Below are 22,350 nucleotides of genomic sequence, written 5' to 3'. Positions count from 1 at the left end.
TATGGACTGCATGAGAATGGCCATTTAACTACAATAACGGAACAATCAGTTTTAGTTTTGTTTAAAGCCAAATGTGTTCATTTTCTGTTTATAGTTTTTTTAGCAAAGCACTTCTGTAGTTTTGGATTGGACAACTGTGAAAAAATCTTGAATTGTTTAACCAAACTTTTTTTATTTTCTTACCCAGTATTCTAGTGAAAGTAGTTATGGATTCCTAGAAAATTAATATCTTAGTCTTCCACTATATTTCCAAAACTAGTAATTTAAGAATAAAATTATGATATTTGGTGTGGAAATGGAATAATTCTATAGATTTTACACTTGAATTATCTGTAATAATCAGAATAATGCTAAGAACATTAGAATATTATTTTAAAAAATAAAATGCAGGGCATTTGGCATTCAAACAAATTTCATTTTAATGCACCATTCACATTTTCTTATTAAAATGGATGTTTAAGATGTGTTTGCTTTATTTGACTTTCATTAAGTTTGTTGCCAATCACAATCCATTAATTATGATGGATTGCTTTTGCTTTATAGTTCTTTTAGATTTGTCATACCATAATTTAAGTTCAGTGGATCATCTGTTTCACTCACAAAGTTATTTTTTAAAAAAACATAATAAGCATTGCATATAGAGAGTTCCAGCTGATTACATCCATGCATGAAATAAGCAAGACACAAACCTTTGGGAGTTGTTAGCTATCATAAAGGTGTTTCAGGGTATTTGTCATTGATTCTTGGATTGTAGCTGATATATCTGCTTTTCCTCTACTACACATTTTATCCTTGGGCTATTGTAACACTTTCCTTTCAGATGGCAGTTTCTCTGTGGAGAACAATGAGAGTGGATAAATAATTATATCATAATCGGATCGTCTATGGAGCATAATTTTTGAACAACACGTATATAAATAATGAAAAAAAATATTTCAAACAAGCAATTGGAGGATATTTCTTAAGACAATTTCACCTTTAATTCATCAAAGTTGGTTTTAATTTTTTTCCCCAAAGTTAACTTATTTGCATTTATTTTGTTTACATTTAGGCACAACAAATTTATTTGGTGTTTCAAATTTAAATAGTTATTTGTGGAAGTTTTAAATTTTATTCTGCTTGCTTTCAATCTTTAAATGTTTTGTTTCCTGTTATAATGGATAATTTTATGAAAGTTTTTTAAATTTAATTTATATGAATGATGATGATGATGATGATGATAATTTTACAGAACTGTTGAAGAAATATTAAGCAGGGAGTAAAGCAAGGATGTGTCTTTTTTCCTAGTTATTTAATATAGCAATAGCAATAGCACTTAGACCAGACATGTCAAACACAAGGCCCGGGGGCCGGATGCGGCCCGTGAAGTGGTTTCATGTGGCCCGCAAAGCCATCCTGGAAACAATGAGGGAACAGCCCCTGCTACCTTGGCCCTGGCCCAGGCCGGCCAGGAGCCAATGTACAATTTTGTGGTGGCCATCTATGCTGAAACGCATTCAGTCTTAGCTCCACAAGGCTGTTTAGAAACAGTGAGGAACCAGCCCCTGCCGTGTCGGCCCTGCCCCCTGGGTGCATGCTGGGGAAGTGTCGTCCTTTGTGAGGAATGAAGAAATGGACCATGCCTTGGCCCTTGCCCTGGTCCCACCCCCTTCTGCCAGAGACCCTCAGATCTGTCCCACTTCTGCCCTGTAGAGCTGGCCATGCCCACCCAGTAGGCCACATCCACTCCATCCACGCCCACCCAGTAGGCCGCACCCACCCTGACTACACCTACCCAGCCCCCCGAGGGCAACCGCAGTGCTGATGCGGCCCTCAATGAAATTGAGTTTGACACCCCTGACTTAGACATATACTGCTTCATAGTGCTTTACAGCCTGCTCTAAGCGATTTACAGAGTCAGCACAATGCCCTCAACAATCTGGGTCCTCATTTTACTGACTTGGGAAGGATGGAAGGCTGAGTCAACTTTGAGCCGTTTAGGATCAAACTGCTGGCAGTCAGCAAAGTTACTGTATTCTAACCACTGCACTACCACGGATCATATATAAATATGGATAAATGTGTAAGGAATGAATATAGTGTTACAGGTAAATTGGATAAATATGACAAGACATGTGTGCTTCACTCAACCAGCAACTCAGTGTTGTTGGTTGACAGAGGTTATTTTGCAGTGAACAGTGGATAAATTATGTGATACAATAAGAGTATGGATCTGAAAATTAATGCATTAAAGATCAGTGTAGCTATGATTGACAGGATAAAGGAGTGACTAATTACCAGTTATATATTAATGCCTAAAAATAGAGCAAATGGATGAGTATATGAATTTGGTATTGTTGAATTTTAATACACATAGTGAAACAGATGGGGAGATTTTAAGAAGTGCAAATACTGATAGGAAGGTGGTGGTGAGTAGTATATTGTTTCCTGTGGGTTGAATGTTTTTCAAAAGAAGTCAAAATGGTTATGTATAAGTTCTAAGAAAACGGGTGTTTGATTTAAGAAGGTATTAAGGAGGTTGAAATAGAATGCAACTACACTGTTGAACACATATTTTTTTCACCACTGTGCAGTTATTCTGTAAATTTAAGAAAATGAAGATTTTTAAAGGAGGCATTGACAGGTAGAGTAGGTCTGCCAGTAACTCTCCAAAACATAGTTTCTTCTTGGACTGATATGTGTCTATGTTCCTGTGTATCATCTTGGTTTTTTTAAGAGCAATTTATTATAGGGCAATGAATAAATTTTAGAAATAAGCTGTTGTTGGTGTAATAACTTCAAATGATCCTAGGTTAACTCGTAAAGCTCTGGCTTAGTTCCAGCACTATATGTATGTAAAAACTGAAACATGAACTGAATGAAAAACTAGGGAAAAAACTCCAAGCAGACCTCAGACATGGTGGTGTTGCCAGGAAGACCTCTGTTGTTCTTTTTATCAGCAGGAACCTTTTCAGCATCTGTGGCTTTATTTCCAGATGTGTGCTTAAAAATGAAGCCAACCTATACTAAATCTTAATTACAGATCCTGGGCATATAGCCAGAGGCATGGCATGCAGTAACTTAGAAAAATTAGACGTCTTTCATGCCATGTCTGGTAAATAATCTACAGTTACCATAGAACTTTAAATGTTTCAAGAGTTGTGTTTTGCATCAGAAGGTCCACATCAAGAGGCCACTCTTTTCTCCTATTCCTACTCTTGTTTATTTATTTTTTCTTCCCAATGTCTGTTAGCTGACAAATATGAGAACAGGAAGAGTTGTTTATTCTTTATAAAAATTAAGATCCAAATCATCCCTACCACATCAGCATGTGTATAATTCCAAGAAATTTTGAGCCAACTAGCTAGAACTTCCTGATAAGACTTGAGAAAAATGACATATCAACATTTCCAATGTTTCTTCTTGTCTGAATGATGAGCTCACCGTGCCTTTCTTATAAAGAAGCCCATTATAGTTGCAAAGTTTCTTTTATTGTTTCTAAAAAAAGACTTCTGATCATTTTTGGATTTAGCATTTAAATAGCTATAGCTATATTTAGCCTATATTTATAAATTATTGAAATATCTTTGTATTACATTCTTACAGTCTTTAATAGAAAAAGAAAGAGAACTTCTTTCACTGCAGTGCCACCAATGCTGGTTCAGAATCCATGTTTGTGTCTGAAAATTCTTTCTTATTTCAGGATGCAGTCCTTAAAATACTTTTTTGTGGACCTTGCAACCTTTGAACTGATTGCAGCTAATGGCAGGAAGCACACAAAAATATAGTGCAGGACCTACATAGGCAAAAACTCTACCCTTTTCCCAACACTGAAAAAAAAATATGGGAACTGGTTAAGAGACCAAAATAGGGCAAGCAATTAACCAAATTGGTTAGACTTCATTATATTTGTTTGAAATTAATTTCTTCCTTCTCCCAGCTTTTTTTCAACCAGAGATTTGGCTCCTTTAAAAGGCAATTGTTAATGTTCTTTTTACGTGCAAGAATGCATTGTTGCAGTTTCAAGACTGGTTTTGGGCTAGTCATTTCTTTCAGCCCAACCTCCCAGTCTTGTTGTTGTGAGGAAAAAAGGAAAAAGGAGTACTAAGAAGGTTCACCACCTTCAGTTATTTAAGAAAATAACATAGGATAAAAAAAATTAATCAAGCAAACAAATTAAGGTCTTTATTCTTGAGTTTTTTTGATAATATTCTTAGAGCTGGGCTGAAGAGAGACAAAACGGAATAGACTAATGCTTTAGGAGGTTCTATCTGACTTGTAGAAGCCTTTATTAATTATCATTATTTTTAACCAGAGAATCCTTGGAGAAAAAAATGCCACTGAATTTATTTATTTTTTCTTCCTGTAAAATAAGTAAGGTAATTTTTTTAAAAAGTCTATGTAATTGTTTTTCCTCCCTGTGAATTTGGGACAGTAATCTTACATTCTCTGAGAAGAGCGAAAACTCTTCAAAACCAAAGAAATATTGAAAACATATTCAAGGGTAGGATGTATAAGTGGCTACAGACATCATGCTCAAAAGAAGAGTAGTGTTTTTAAGGATCATCATCTCTTGGGGTGTTAGGCTCTGCCTTTTGTCTCTTTCCAAGCACTTTTATCACTGCCCTTCCTTTTCCCCCCGTCTTCATCCTGTTCGTCTGTGAGAACAATTTGTGTGTGAACAAGATATAATGCTTGATATATTCAGATGAAAATTAATTTATTTATAAACAAGACATCTTATTTGTAAACAGTTAATTTTAATATATAGATTAAATTCAACCTATGTTAATTATTTTTGCTCTGACCATGCTTTTTTGTGAAGTGTAGTTTCTGGCAGAAATATATAAATATACATGCACACTAAAGTCATACATTGTATATGAATTTATGGGGTAGGATTCCAAAGCTTCATCTGTAGTACGCAACTTAGACTAACAAAAATCAGACTGGACAAGATATAATTTTATTTCATGTACTTTACTTTGAGAAATAGCAGTTGAAAAAAAATAACAACAAACTATTCAAAATTTAATCAAATAAATTTACCTTTCCCAATTGTTAATAAATTCCTCATTCAGCAATTTTTGAAGAATTTCTTCATTTAAAATTAGAAGATAGGGACTGTGACCAATTACTGGTGATTACTATGTTTGAAACACTTAAAAGATTTCAGCTGTGTCACAATTCATTAATTGTTGGGGCATAACATAATTGGATTAAAAATAAGTTTAAAATAAATATTTTTTCCATATAATTTATTTACTGTATCTATAAAGACATTAATTGATTGATGGCTATTGTAAAAGAACTACACTGAACATAAGTTAAACTAGCATATGATAATTATCTTTCAACATAGAAAGATGTTAGATTAGAAATTAAATGAAATTAAGGCTTGGATTGGGACTGATATTCTAGAATTTTAAAAAAAAGATAATTTGAAGTAAATTTCATATTTCTAGATTGTTTTGCACCTGATAGAGTTTAGGTTTGTTTGTTTTTAAAAAGCGGTAGTTACTAGTTAAATGAAAAGCATGAATGTTTATATTCATTCATTAGTTAAGATGTGTGGTAGGAAAAACATAATTTTTTTTTCTTAGTATAGTTTACTTAATGCTTTGTACTTATTTATTATGGTTATATGTATGCTTTTATACATATTTAGTGCAGTTAACTATATGTTTTTATAATATAAACAATACTGGATAGTAGAATTGTTTATGGTGAATTGTAATATTATTTGAAATTTTGCTAATTACTTTGAAAGCCTGAATAGAGCAAAGTAAATACACATATAACTCTTGTACTAAAATACAGCTTCAATTCAGTTTGCTAAATATTTTCTTCCGTAAGGAAATTGTTTCATTGATGTAAGTAGATTTATGCCAAGGAAAACACACTTCTCTTAGGTTCCAGCAAATAACCTCTCCACGACTTTAGAGGAAATATGGGCAAAAGCTGGTTGAAGGGTTTGGTTAGAACAGTAGTGCTATTGTACCAGTGGGTCAGGATCTTCGGATGTAAAATGACTCGTCCATTACAGAGGCCATAAGTATACCTTCTGAAAGCACCACATGCATAAATGTATCACTAGCCGTGTTTCAGCCAGAAACAGGACAAACATTCTAGATATATATCAGGGCAGACATTTGTTTCATTCAACGCAAAGAGAAATGTCAAGACTCAAGACTCTTGATGTGTAGATCTTAAACTATAATTTTTCAGCAGTATCTAAAGCATACTTCTATCAGAGATAGTTCTTGTGCAGTCTCTTGCACGACAAGGCCTGGGCTTCCATTGACTTGTCTCGATAGCTCTTTTGTTGAGGAAGACATTTTTATTCTACTTTCATTTATTCATTCTCCATTTACCATTACATTTATTGATATGCTTTGATTTTTAGGATATTTGTTATTTTGTTTTTGATATTTATGTTTGCTATCTTATAGTTTTTGGGTTATCTATTTGTGTGTCATTCACAATCGCCTTTGGTGAGCTGGATGGCTATATCAATTTGATAATTAAAAAAATAAAATAAACACATTACACACATTTTCAGGATGGGTCTGTGATAGGTTTGGATAGAATAAGGTCTTAAATTAACTTTGGGAAACAGCTGGATGCTCTTGATCATATTTCATCATCATTTTTCATCTCAGTTATTAAATGAAAAAGTATCTCCATTTGAGGTTTAAATTGTTTAATCTGCAATACTGTCTACCAGGATTTTTCATTTGGGTCTATTCACCTAACAATGGATTGATTGATCACATTAATCACAGTTATAATCCTACATTTTTTTTTATTATACTATTTTTCTTCAAATTATATTTCCTAATTTTTACCTTTTTCTGGGAAAGTAACAGACTTTCCAGTAATGTTGGAGTACTTAACCATTTTTATTTTTTAAAACAGCTTCTGAGAATGTGATTATCCAAGCTGACAATTGATTCATTGTTAGATGAGTCATACACGGATTTTATCCAGCATGAACCCTTATTTTATGGAGTTTAACTGCTGATTACAAATGGAATTTTTTTAGGCACTTTGTAACATTTCATGTAGTTTCTTTTTCCTGCTGGCTTTCAGCTTGTTTCTTTCCTTTTAATTTTTGAGGTTTTTTTTCCTGCAGTTTTGAGTAAATTAATGTTTATTTTTATCAGATATGTGGAGATGTGGGCAATGTAATGCAGTTTTAAAAAGTGGAACACTAACATTTTAGTTTTTTTAAAATATTTTTCATAAATGATAGAGAACTGATTAACTGGACAGCTTTGTTTACTTCTTCAGAAGAGGTTGCTATATATTTTAATTATTTAATTATTTAAATCTATCTGTTTCCTACTGCTATTTTAATATCTACATGAAACCACCGAGTGAGGTTATCCATTGGCATTACAAAATCACTCTTTTGTATTATCCCACTTTTTTTTCTAGTCAGCAAAACCACAAATCATAAGTGCATTTTTATCATTTCATGCAAAAAATCTATGAAGGGTTTTCAGTCAGCCATAAATATACTGTTATTTCTCTAATCAGAAGTGAATTCACCAACTATACATCTATTGTGGGTATTGTTAAACATTTCCACTTTTGAGCATAGTAATTTCTCTGCAGTTGTCATGCATAAAAACAAAGTTCCTTGACATTTTTCTAGTTACATTTCCATTAGTCCCAAAAGTAAAGTCTCTGGTTTCAATTGTACATTAACCTTTAAAATCTTCTGAATTAATTTATCTATTTGTATCCGCTTTTTAATCTATATGTCCACCAAGCATAATAAATTATCCCTTCATGTATTTCACATTTCCAGCAAAGATTCAAAGTGTTTTTATACATTCTAGACAATTTCTCTGGTGAAAAACAACAATATACCATTTAAATATGATCTCTTTGTCCACATATGCACATTTAGAATTGATGGGTATCAGGAACAGTCACCATGTTAGTGTAGGATATTTATTTATTTATTTTTAAAAAGTTGGAATTCATGCAATTAATATTGGTTATTTGTATCTTTTTTATTATTTTTTCCAATTAAAAAAAATAAAAAGAGGAGCACTGTATTATTTATTGAAAAGAAAGCAGACAAGTTGGGGAATATTCATTGTTGATGCTTCCAGTGATCTGGAATCTTAACTCTTTCAATGTATGTAATATCTTATATTACAGGTATTATTGATTAAGCATGTTTGTGATTTAGTATTGCTGCATGATTAATTTGAGCTACCTGCATATGTTATAATTCTGGCAAACTCAGTGGAGTTTGCAAAGCAAACAGCATTAGGAAACTTTACTATTAACTCAAGTGCCTTTTGTTCACAAGGAGAAAAGATATAACAATGTACACGTTATGGCTCCCTTGTTGAGTGTTTCATATTTCTGAGAATTGGGCCCTATCACACTTATTCCTATCCTTGTTGTCATCTAAGGCTGATGTTAAGCATTGGTGAATTTAAGGTGACCAACCGTCCTCCTTTAGGGAGGACAGTCCTCCTTTTGTGAGTTCTGTCCTCCCTTGAAAAGTGTCCTCCTACATGTCCTCCTTTTCGATATTTGAAGAGTAATCTGCAGGAGTTTTTTTTTTCTCAGAATGCTCAGAACGGCGTTCCGGCATCTTTTTTTGATGGTTTTTTTTCCAACTTTTGCATGAGCTGTGCTACTCCTATTGGCTTTCGAAAGCCAATAGGAATTGCTGCTGAGCACGCCAAAACACCCGGCTGGCAAACTTTGCACATGTAAGTTGTCTGCAGTGAAGGCAAATTGGCAGGAACTTTGCACCCCTCCCTGCTACCCAACTACACCATCTCCTAGTTAGTCCCGAAGATACCTGGGGGAGACTGGGGCGGTGACGCCACGGTAACTTTCTCTTGATTTTTGGCCCTGCTAGGGCAATAATGGCTGTAGGCGCAAGAGGCAGGGGAGGTGGGGCTGCTGTGGGCGGGGGTGTGAGGGGCGAAGGTGGCCGGCTGCCCCCCGTGCTGTGGGAGCCGCGGGGCCTGCTCTACACGGGGCTGGGCAGTGTGGGCGGTGGTGCTGGCGGGGCAGCTGCAGGCGGGGTGTGTTGATGTTGGGCTGCCCCCTGGGGCCAGAGCTGGTGCAGCTGGTGCTTTGGGAGCTGCGGGGCCCATTCTACACGGCGGGGCAGCAGTGCTGGTGGGGCGGCTGCGGGCGGGGGTGCGGCATGCAAGCATAATTACAATATAAAATGTTATTGTTACAAATGTTTTTTATTATGCATTTATCATATTATAGTGTATTCTGTATTATTGATGCAATGAATAAAATGTTTCTTTTATTTACAATATTTTTTTCTTCAATTTATTTGTGTCCTCCTTTTCATTGTAAAAAAGTTGGTCACCTTAGTGAATTGCTAATACAAACTGCCATTTCATTCTTTGCCTTTCATGCTTTGCCTTTCATTCTTTGCCTTTCATTCTTTGTGCAACCTGCCTGCACAGTTGACTTTCCAAATAATATTTTTTTTCAGCCAATAAAAAAAATTTGAAAAAAAAAACAATACAAAACTCAACTAGTCTTTGTCAATGTTTCAGTTTTATAGCTAAGCAGAGGAAACTTAAAGTATGGTTAAAACTGAGCCAAAAGAACAGTGATCAACCTTATTTCAATCAGTTTGTGGCACCGTTCTACTCTGGATTATCTTGTGTTTTCTGTGAACAAAGGTATGTGATGAGGCAGCCTTTTGTTGCTTTGGTACTATGCAAATAAAGAGTAAATGGTCATTTTATGAAAGGTGGCAGATGGAAGTAGAGAATGGAATTTAAGAAAAATAAGAGAACTGAGTGTTGGAGAAGGGAAGGGAGAAGTAGGTAGGGTGTGTATGTAAAAAAAAAATGGAAACAGGTCTTGTGACAATTGCTTTATCCTTAAGTCCACCAGAGTTTGTGTGATGTACCTCTGAATGGTAACAAGTTGTAACCATAAGATTTTTTTAATTTGATCAAATGATGAAAGTAGTATGATCTCATTTGAAGTGCTGCTCCTTTGGAGTATGTATGAGACTTCACATCATACACATATTTCCAGCATTTTTCAAAAAATGAATCACTTATTTTAGGAATCAAAATGGAATGATGTATGGTGGTAAAATACCTTATATCTGTTTTCTCTGAGTATAATATTTCAAGAAAATATTTTTCCGATGAAATTTCCACTTCTCCATAACTATACTCAGATTTTCCATTTAATTATATAATAGTGCATTTCCTTAGCTTTTAAGCAGTGGTGGGATTCAAATATGTGAATAACCGGTTCTCTGTGTGGATGCGACTTCCAGAAGTCCATTCTGGGCCTGGGCAACAAAAACTTAGCTACCGGTTCTACCGAACTGGTGCAAACTGGCTGAATCCCACCACTGCTTCTGAGTCATACTTCACCAGTAAACTATAGATTGTACCTAATTGTTCAGTATTATGTATTGTAAAAGCTTAAAATTGAATGGAACTTTTCAGTATTTACTTTGATACTAAGGTGAGTGGTATATAAATTTAATAAACAATAATATTCTCCATTGTACATGTAGTTTTTTTGTTTTTTTGTGCTGTTTAAATAAAAATACTGGAACCAAGTGAATGTAGAAAAGTACTGTGTAGTAAAAGATTGTAAGTATCTAATCTTGTTGTAGTGTAAGTAAGTTGATATATCTTGTCATTTTTAGTACCATGGTCATCATATATTTGCATTAAAAATAAGCAAGAGGAAAGAAATTTGGTTTATCTTTTTATTATAAATGTCCCAAATATTTAATAAGGAGCTTAATATTGCATAACAAATTGTTTACGTCTGTAAATATAGGCCAAGATATATCTATGCAAACTCTCTGATAGAGCTTCATTTCCCTGGAAGAAAAGGAACCATAAAAAATATGAAATCCATGTTGGACACTAGCATGATAATAGTTGGAAATTTGGAATTGCTAGCCCTTTTGAATTTTTTTTTTTGAATCTTGCAACTTTTTGTATTTGAGCCTTTGTCTTGTAATAGATCATAAATAGTTCATTAAATGCCTTGTTCTCTATAAAAACTATAATTATTTGAAAGATAAAATTTCATTTCAGTATAATGTTTTTTTTTAACCTTTTAATTCTTTGTTACCAACTGGTCCTCTGAGTAAATGCCTTTCCACATACATTCCTAAGATATTACATGACTAGGAAAAAACTGCTAAGAGGGAACATATCAGTATAACAATTGACGTTTAACATTTTGTGATTGTAGTTGTAAAATTTTGAACTATGCTAATTTCCAAATTACACTTAGAAAAATGATGCTATTTTTGAATAAATGAACTATGTTTTACCACATCACACCAAGTTTAAGAATAATTTTTCCAGGTTTACCTGAAGGTGGCAGAGTTTGAACTATTCTGCTTGTAAATATTTGCTCTCATTTTTTCCCCATAACCTTTCTGCTTTTCTAAGGGTAAACAAATTAGCATAAAATTGAGTCAGAGATTTTTTTTGTATACAAAATAATCATCTGTGAGAGCTTATTCTTAGATAAGATTGTAAATGCTTATGAGAAAGCTTAAAAAAGTAAAATAAATGTTGCTTATAGTGAGCACAAGTTGTGATCTAATTTCCTCTGTACAGTTATATCACACTCAAAAATCACCACAAATTGTAATTATAGAAACCAAGATGTTTGTTCAACTTCACTGAAAACTACAAACATGTTCTAAAAAAAGTGCTTAATATGATAACAAAGACATGAACAGTAAAATTCTTTGCTTTTTCTGTTTAGTTTTACAAGATGTCCTATTTGATACAAAACTTTTGAATATATTATTTTTCTACACAAAAAGTAATTCTTCTGTAGAAAATAATATGTGATTAACAAATATATTTCTTAACATTTTTATGTGTTTGAATTACATCAATGTTCTGTTGGAGTGTAAGTGATCAATGAATAACAAGAATTCTAAAGCTAGTTTCATTACTCTTGGGCTAAACAAGTTTTAACTTAACTGAATGGAAGAAAAAGATGTAGGATATGTTTCATTGTATGGGTTTTCCTTTGCACGATAAGTAATATAAATTATTACATAATCTGGTAATTACAGTTTTTAATTGGTTTCAGCTTTGTTTGTAATCTTCATTTCTTTCCTTGTCTTTCTTCTTCTTCTGGATCAATTGCTCCTCTTAAAGAATTGCACCATTTCCATTTAGACAAATATCTACTTTGAAATAATAGAGAATACTTGTAGCTCAGGTTTTAGATTTTGACTGTGGCTTGTTGCCCAAGCTTATTTCAATATAATTTCTGAACGTTTCATTACAAACTAATGTATATAAGCTAAAGACAATAGGACAAGAAAATCCTGCTGACGATGTTACCTAGTTTGGTAACGAAACGTTCAGAAATTATATTGAAACAAGCTTGTACAACAAACCACAGCCAAAATATCTACTTTATTTATGTACAGTGTCCAAAAGGAAGTTGTTGTTGTTGTTAGTTGCGAAGTCATGTCCGACCCATCGTGACCCCATGGACAACGTTCCTCCAGGCCTTCCTGTCCTCTGCCATATTCTGGAGTCCATTTAAGCCTACTGCTTAGTGACTCCATCCAGCCACCTCATTCTCTGTTGTCCCCTTCTTCTATTGCCCTCAATCTTTCCCAGCATTAAGCTCTTCTCCAGTGAGTCCTTCCTTCTCAACTTCAGGATCTGACCTTCTAAAGAGCAGTCAGGGTTGATCTCCTCTAGGACTGACCAGTTTGATCGCCTTGCAGTCCAGGAGACTCGCAGGAGTCTTCTCCAGCACCATAGTTCAAAGGCCTCAATTCTTTTGTGCTCAGCCTTTCTTGTGGTCCAACTTTCACAGCCATACATTGCAACTGGGAAAACCATGGCCTTGACTATACGTACTTTTGTTGGCAGGGTGATGTCTCTGCTTTTTAGTATGCTGTCTAAATTTGTCTAGCTTTCCTCCCCAGGAGCAAGCGTCTTTTAATTTCTTGGCTGCAGTCCCCATCTGTGGTGATCTTGGAGCCCAGGAAGATAAAATCTATCACTACCTCCATTTCTTCCCCATCTATTTGCCAGGAATTGAGAGGGCCAGATACCATGATCTTGGTTTTCTTAATGTTGAGTCTCAATCCATCTTTTGCACTCTCCTTCTTCACCATCAAGAGGCTCTTTAGTTCCTCTTCACTTTCTGCCATTAGAGTGGTATCATCTACATATCTTAGGTTATTGATATTTCTCCCTGCAATCTTCATTCTAACTTTTGATTCATCTAGCCCTGCCTTTCTCATGATGTGCTCTGCATATAAGGTAAATAGGCAGGGTGATAGAATACAGCCTTGCCGGACTCCTTTCCCAATTTTGAACTAATCAGTGGTTCTGTATCCAGTTCTCACTGTTGCTTCTTGACCCACATATAGGTTTCTCAAGAGACAAATAAGATGGTCTGGTACTCCCATCTCTTTAAGAACTTGCCACAATTTGTTGTGATCCACACAATCAAAGGCTTTAGCATAGTCAATGAAACAGAAGTAGATGTTTTTCTGGAACCCCCTAGCTTTTTTCATGGTCCAGCGTACGTTGGCAATTTTATCTCTAGTTCCTCTGCCTCTTTGAAATCCTGCCTGTACTTCTGGAAGTTCTCGATCCACATACTGCTGGAATCTAGCTTGTAAGATTTTAAGCAACTTTACTTGCATGTGAAATGAGTGCAATGGTGCGATAGTTTGAACATTCTTTGGCATTGCCTTTCTTTGGAATTGGAATGTAAACTGGCCTTTTCCAATCCTGTGGCCACTGCTGAGTTTTCCAAATTTGCGGGCAAATTGAGTGTAGCACTTTTACTGCATCATCTTTTAAGATTTTGAATAGCTCAGCTGGAATACTGTCACCTCCACTAGCTTTGTTGTTGCTCAGCTTTCCTAAGGCCCATTTCACTTCACATTCTAGGATGTCTGGCTCGAGGTCAGTGACCACCCCATCGTGGTTATCAGGGACGTTAAACTCGTTCTTGTATAGTTTTTCTGTATAATTTTGCCACCTCTTCTTAATCTCTTCTGTTATTCCGATTATCTTTTGGCTTCCTACTTTATTATCCCAATCCCCCATGATGATCAGGGCATCATTTTTTGGTGTTGATTCTATAAGGTGCTGTAGGGCTTCATAGAACCGGTCAATTTCATCCTCTTCAGCACCAGTGGTTGGGCATACTACTGTGATATTGAATGGTTTCCCTTGGATTCGCACTGAGATCATTCTGTCATTTTGGGGATTGTATCCCAGTATTGCTTTTCCTACTCTTTTATTGACTATGAAGGCTACTCCATTTCTTCTGAGGGATTCTTGCCCACAGTAGTATACCTGATGGTCCTCTGAATTAAATTCACCCATTCCTGTCCATTTTAGTTTGCTGATTCCTAAGATGTCGATGTTCAGTCTTGTCATCTCTTGTTTGACCACGTCCAATTTGCCTTGATTAATGGATCTTACATTCCAGGTTCCTATGGAGAAAAGATCTTTACAGCATCGGACTTTCCTTTTACCACCAGATGCATCCACAGCTGAGCATCCTTTCGGCTTTGGCCCAGCCGCTTCACTCTTTCTGGTGCTATTAGTATTAGCCCTCTGCTCTTCCCCAGTAGCATATTGGACACCTTCTGATCTGAGTGGCTCATCTTCCAGTGTCATATCTTTTTGCCTTTTGGTACTGTCCATGGGGTTTTCAGGGCAAAGATACTGGAGTTGAGTTGCCATTTCCTTCTCCAATGGATCACATTTTGTCAGAACTCTCTGTCATGACCTGTCTGTCTTGGGTGGCCCTGCACGGCATAGCTCATAGCTTCATTGAGTTACTCAAGCCCCTTCGCCACGACAAGGCAGTAATCCATGAAGGAGCCAAAAGGAAGTAGGAGACATTTATTATTCTATATGACCATAAAATGAAGGAAAGGTAAGAAAAGTATCAACAACAGTTCACAGATGAGTTTAAGAAAATCTTCCAAAACCAGCATGGGACTTCCAATGTGCCCATTTTAACAAGGTACATGTAGTCCTTGACATAGAACAGTTCATTTAGTGACCATTCAAAATTAAAATGGCATTGAAAAAAGGGACTTATGACATTTTTTTCATACTTATAACCATTGCAGCATCCCATGGTCATGTGATCAAAATTCAGATGCTTGGCAACTGATTCATATTTTTGATGGCTACAGTCTCCCATGGTCATGTAATCAGATTTTGCAATCTTCTCACAAGCAAAGTCAATGGGGAAGCCAGATTCATGTTACTAATTTAACAAATTCAGTGATTCACTTAAAAACAGTTGCAGGAAAAGTTGTAAAATGAGGCAAAATTCATTTAATAAATGTTTTGCTTAACAACAGAAATTTTAGGCTCAATTGTGATCATGAGTCGAGGACTACATGTACTAACTGCTTCAATTAACACTATAGGGTTGCTTAACACAACAGTATATTATATATATTGTAAAGAAAATTGATGATGCACTTGGCCTAGTAATCTACAAGAAAACAAAGAGAACAGCAAGAAACCAACAATTCAGTCTGGAACTACATAGTGTGAAAAAAGAAAACACTTATGGGAGTGAAGACCATGTTAGAGAATGCCTAGCAATATGTGGAAATATATAAAATAGTAGCAGATTAATTTCAAGCAGTGAATTGTAGCATAATGTATGACATCACTAGACCATCAATTTGGTCTAGGCCCTGGACTAGAAAGTGGGATACCATCCCATCTTAGCCATGAAAGCCAGCTAGGTGACTTTGGGCCAATCACGCTATCTCAACCCAACCAGAGTTGTTGTTGTGGGGAAAGTAGGAAGGGGTGTTGAATATATTTGCTGGCCTAAGTCATTTGTAAAAATAATAAAGATGGAATATAAATATTGCTGCATTGAAATATAAGAAATGTTGAAGTACATAGAATAAATATTCAGTGAAAGTTGTGACTTTTATACCAGCATTGTCAATGGCAGACTCTGTGTCTGTGTGTCTGTGTGTGTCTGTGTGCGTGCATTATGACTTTGATACTAGTACTGTCAATGGCAGAATATCTCTCTCTCTCTCTCTCTCTCTCTCTCTCTCTCTCTCTGTGTGTGTGTGTGTGTGTGTGTGTGAGAGAACGAGAGAGAGAGAGAGAGACTCTAAAGCCAATCTGAATCTAATGCTCTGGTTTAATTCTCTCAGCTAACATAATCATAACCATTTGTCTTACAGTTTCTCTCTGTGTCCATTTGTCATATGTGAAAAAGGAGAACAGTTGAATATTTGCCTAGGCATTGAAAGGTTCAGTCCCATACTAAAAGAAGCCCTCTGTCTCTTAGCAAAGGCTTGCAGTTTCTTCTCTTACCATAGCAGTTAAATTTAAGATCCCCCCTGGAGCATTCTAGAGCCTAAAGGGGAAACAATTCTTGGAAGCAAACTGGTATGTTTCCTGATAATTTGTTGTCTGATTGAGTTAGCTTAATCAGAGAGAACAAAAGTTTTGCAAAACAAAAGCTACAACTGAGCAATCACTCTGATGATTAATTTACATTTTATAAAAATATATGCAAGTTGGAACAAGGGCAGGAGTACAATATATCCTGTGCATAATGGCTTCCTTTAACCTCAGGTGTTACATACCATATGTTAATACTTAAAGTGTTATATAGGGAGAGGGAGCAAATTATGTGGCCCTTCCAGATTTTTAGTCTTCTATTGCTGCTGCTACATCTACCATTTGGCATATGATAGAGGTAGAAGAGGAAAACTGAAGGGCTTTGCTTCAATTGCAACAGCTGTGAAACATATGGGAGGCTGACATGAATCATGCCAGAAATCTCTTCCAGGTTTTTTTCAGCCATTTTCCACCAAAGAAAAAAAACATTCAGGTGATACTCAATACAGATTATGAACTCAAAAAGGAATGAAATCTTTCAATACCTGCTGCTCGAAATACCTAAGAATGAAAAGGGAAGACTATAGTAAAATAACATTGATCTGTTTTGAAAAGCAAAACAGTAAGTAGAGAAACAAATGGAAGTAAATTGGTTTTAATTGAAAATAAAGAAAATGTGGTACAAAACAAAAGACAAAGAAAACAAAAGTAGGGTCCTAAAATTAAGTATCATGTTAAGCCTATTCTTCCAGAATTTATAACCTCAAGGGTATTTTTACTGTTAGTTTCTCAAATCTATAGCTCCACTGGCATCTCTGAATTACATTACAATAATATACCATGTAAGTGATTATACCAGAGTGAATTCTTAGGAATAGCTTAGGCAGTTCCTGAAGGTATAATGATTAGATCAGTAGCATACAGTATATCACACAGATTGTATTTTGTTTTTTAAGGTGATGAACTCCTGAAATTGTAAAATGACAATCTGTATGTTTACTAATTTCATGTCATCCTCTGAGCAGCAGCTGAAAGGATCACCAGCTGATAGGCCTAAAGTGAACAAATTTATATAAAAAGGTTTTTTTTTTGTCTAGCCACATTCTTTCATCTGTTTTAGTACTAAATTCATAATTTTGGTAATAACGTTCAGGGCCATACTATTAACTGGTACAAAGGGAAACAACAAGTGTCTGCCCAAAGTATATCTAGAATTTAAAAGGGAGAACTAAGCATAATAGAGAAGAATATGCCCCAATCAAGAATTTAGTTTCCATTGTAAATGAAGAATGGAAAAGAACAATCCGGAATTTTTTGGTCTGAAAGGAAGATTTAGGGAAAGAGCATAGTGTTCTGTTTAATATAGATATTAAACATTAAACATTTCTTTATCCCTTTATCCCTTTTGGCATCTGTTCCATTGCAGTTTTTCAGTATGCCTATTCTTATTGGGTTTCTGATTCAGCTGGCAGAAATCACAGAATTAATAGAATCATAGGACCTAAACACCATGATGCCAATAAGATTGTAATGTCCTGAATGGTTTCAAGTGGTCCCTGGCTAGGAAGGCTGCAATAGAAAATGCTGATACCATGCAATGTTAGGAAACATCCTGCAAGCATAAAGAACAATCAAGCTGGAGCTACTTGTAGAAAAGAACTTGGAGTTATTATGGCGGGAGGAATAGGTATTTGGGGCTTTGGGGTTTGCTCTTTTAAAAGATTGTTATGTTTTTTAAATGACTTAAGATGACTTAGATTTCTGGAATTCCAAGTAAAGCAATATTTAACAAATTTCATTTAATTAATATTCAAATGAAATTTGAATAAAAGCAATGCATTTGTGAAAATGCAGGTGTTAAAAGTTTTCTAATTCTGCTGCATAGGTCTTGTAATCAGGACTTTGGATTACTATGCACTTTGGAAATTTTATAATATATTTTATTTATGTTTTATTCACTTTTTTACTGACTTGAATGTTATAATATGTCAAATACATCATTTATATATGTCAATATGTCATTTAATTAAATATTAAATATAGTGTAACTTTTAAATTCATTTTATATCTCAAATACTTCAGTAAGGTCAATATATAATTCATCATGTTCAATATATTAGAAAGGGCATTATAAGCAACATTTTTAGTAAGGATTTCATAATAATATTATAGAAACTATAACTATCCTATAATTCTTTTTTTATGTGTATCAGTACTTTCTAACAATCTGTTTTACATTTACTTCTTTGATACAAATTATGAGGAAATAATATGAATTTCAGCATGAATTCATTCCTGTTGCATGGTTATATGTCAGTGATGGCGAACCTTTTAGAGACTGAGTGCCCAAATTGCAACCCAAAACCCACTTAGGCATCGTCGAGTGCCGGGCGGGTGTGGCCCATTGGGTGGGTGTGGCCCATTGGGTGGGCGTGGCTGCGGTGGTAACGGCAGACTGGATGGGATTAAAAAGTTCAATCAATCAATTCCAACTTTGCAAGATCTTTTTTTTCCCCCTCGAGAAGTTGAAATTGACTGATTGAACTTTTTTTTTTTTTTTTTTTGCACACAGTGGCGGAGGCCTAAAGTGAAAAGACTTTATAAAACCCAGCTGAACCTAGGACTGGGGCAATGGCACATGTGCCCACAGAGAGGGCTCTGAGTGTCGCCTCTGGCACCCGTGCCATAGGTTCGCCACCACTGTTATATGTGGATAGCTTTAAAAATATATGTTTTTATTTGATCATTAGTAACTATTCATGATTAAATAGTAAACATTTTTGTATACTCTTTACCACTGTTCTTAATTATGATTAATTATGTGTGAAAATATATTTCTATAAATTTATAAAGATTGAAAACAATAAGATGAATAGTCATGACATAAAGACTTTGCCAAGCCTTCAAGTCTATGAATATTCAGTGATACACAATAAAATTGTAGTGTGCAGACTTTATTATATGCCAGTTTGCCAATGAAACAGTGCTACTCAGTAAAGGCAAGGAGATCTAATAAGTTAGTTTTCTCATGTGTTAGCTTTAAACAGGATCTTTCTGAATTGACATAATATGATCTGTTGTGCATTCATACCTAATCATTTAGTTTACAATCCAAATAATCAATTTTTTTGCTAGACTCATTTTATTCAACTAAGAAACACACCAATGGCTTATTATTGACTGAGGTTTAAAATGTGAAACTTTAACCATTGCTGCCACTGGTCTTTATGGATAAGTGTAAAAATGTAAAACAAGTGTAAAAATGTCTTACCAATTTTGGCAATTGCTTTGTGTGACAAGCTATTGTAGGTATGAAGAAACAATCTATATCTGAAGCATCCATAATTAAGGAGGTTCAGTATGGTGGACCCAGCTGCAGACTCCCCTTTTTATTTGTGCTGCTGTTGTATGCTCAAAGGGTGGGCTTTTGATTCATAGTTATGCCTGTCATTTTGTCCTTTGCAGGCATGCCTGCCCCACATGTTGGTTATGGAATACAAGTATAGATAGATTAGCTGATGAAGTTACTAGAGAGTTACCTGAGACTTAGGCTAGTAAAATAGACCAGATTTTTGTGATACAAAACAAAAGCTTAAGAAGTTCCATGAGTCCAGCATCCCAAAATTTCTCTGAAAAGCTCAGGAACAGATAATAATGGTATTAGCCTACTTTTTCAGCAACGTTTTTTTCTGAAATCACTTTTTTTCTGTCTCTGAGCTGAGAGATTCAATAAAACCTTAAACAAGTAATCACTAAAAAAATGCTGTCTGTGAATTTCCTTGAAAGCTATACAGGCTTAGTTGTGGATGCCGTAAATTTAATGCATGTGGCTAAAATAGTGCTTTCTTTGGCCAGCTCTGATTTCATTAGTTTTGCCTGAGGACTTGGCATTCTAAATTAAAAAAGAAAAAAAAACTATTTCCTTTTCTGCCATCATTAATTATATATGACCCCTAATTTTAATTAACCTTTTTTAAAAAAAAATAATTATTCTGTCATTTATTTTTATTTTTTACTATTATTATTGTTTTAATGCTTTATTTGCTGGTCTTGACTATAATAAAGATTGATTGGTTGGTTATCAACTTTGATCACATTTCCTTCTAGTCACATCTTTTATTAAAGCCAACAAGACCCAAATTCTATACTAATCTCATCTATTGCTATTAATTTGGATTCTTTATCTTGCTTTCATTATGTGTCCAAATACTGTCTATACTGTATTCTAAAGTTTATACATTTAATGCATTATTTTATTATTTATTGGAGTTTATATGATTCATGCACAGGAGATCTGTATCTATACAGAAACCCAGTCAGAATCCTTTAGAATTTAAATGATGATTGGTAAGAATTTCACCCCTCTTGCTTGACACACAAATAGGCATGGCTCCCACTGAACATTGTTGATTTGTTGTTGATCTCTTAAAGTTAGCATGTACATTTTCTCTTCTATTGAAATTATTTAGTTTTTCTTCCTTACTTTCTTTCATTCAACTCTTATTCAAAATCACTTAGAGTTGCTTTTCAAGATACTTTTTTTCCTTTCCCAGGCATCAAGATTTTTGACTTACAGTCTTATTTCATACATGAGAATATTTCAGAGGCAAAGATCCTTATCTAACTTGAAAGGCAATGAATTATATAATTTTGTGTAGGTAAACATAATGCACACTTATAAACATTGGTAAGCATTTGCTAAACAGTAAATTGCAACATTTTTCTTATCTGCAATATTTTCAAGTGTTTATTTGCATCCAAAAGGCCTTCAAAATATTAGCATATTTTCTTGAACTTGAGGTTTAGCTCACATTGGAGAAATGCTGGCTACTCACTTGTTACTGCAGTGCTTTGAATAGTCATATGAAAATTCATATAATCTCCTTCCTATTCCACTTGATCTCAGGTGACCTCCTGGTCTTTTGGAACTCTGTGCTATCAAACTGAAAGGCTATGGCGAGAACCTAGTAACATGGTACACATAGGGAATGGGATTATAGAAGATTCCTAATGGGCTTTATATAGGTACATAAGTCATGGGTGTGAATTCAGATAACCACTTTAAACTACAGTTACAGGTAAGTACACAGTTCTTTTTTAAATGTGTGCTTTTAAATAAATAAATGGACCTGTGGGTTTTCCATAAAATATTTTCTCAATGGCCACTACACTAATACCAATAATGATTAGATTATCACAAAAATATCTTTTAAAACTATTATTTTTTCATCGTTTCTCTAAAGAATGCTGTTTAACATGGATCCAAGTCTTTTACAGCTTAAAAGAAGTTGCAGTCAGTAAACATTTTGTGGCAGAACATGATAATCTGCAGAATGCTGATGTTGTATCCTTCAGTGTCATAAAGATTCTGCTTATGAGACTGTCTTTTTGGAAGCTGAAGCAGTTTCTATTTAAATCATCAGCCGAAGTGTGAATTTATCTGTGACATTTTTAAGATGGTTGATGAAGCCAAAAGTTGACCAGTGATTCTCTTGTGGAACACTAGCTAATTTTGGATTTACAGCAGATAGCATAGCCAAGATTAGAAACAAATAGCTATAAAATTGAGGGTAGGGAGGACAAAGAAATCTGATAACTGAATCATAGTTTGATTTAAAAGCATGTTTCATGGGATGACTTCCTATATTGATATAACTTCCATAAATTAACAATATGCTATAAAGACTAATGGGTATGTGCTTATCTTTTTCATAGAAGTGGTATTTATCAAGTAAAAAAAAAATGCAAAAAAATCAAAGAACAGAAATAGGAATCAAATAATCAAAGGCACCCGTAAATTGATATGGAAAATGGATCTTATATAAGATACAATTTTACATAATTGATTCAGGATGAATATTTGTTTATAGTATAAGACTGTAATTACTATTGTACTATGAGATTAGAACATACACAGCATAATAGGTAATAGGTAAAAAAATAAAAAGTGCATTCCTGGTTGACTGCATGAAAAAAACTA

General features: G+C 34.7%; 1 protein-coding gene across 1 annotated transcript in view; it reads left to right on the top strand.

Moving 5' to 3' along the window:
• The window catches only part of MEOX2 (mesenchyme homeobox 2), a 58,246-nt gene that overhangs the window by 17,096 nt on the left and 18,800 nt on the right, over positions 1 to 22,350 (top strand). The window lies entirely within an intron of this gene.

The sequence above is a fragment of the Protobothrops mucrosquamatus genome, unplaced genomic scaffold (genome assembly GCF_001527695.2).
Source record: "Protobothrops mucrosquamatus isolate PMUCROS unplaced genomic scaffold, P.Mucros_1.0 scaffold21, whole genome shotgun sequence".
NCBI classification, from domain to species: Eukaryota; Metazoa; Chordata; class Lepidosauria; order Squamata; family Viperidae; genus Protobothrops; species Protobothrops mucrosquamatus.
The sequence above is the reverse complement of the archived record's forward strand: the minus strand, read 5'-3'. Positions and strand labels throughout refer to the sequence as shown.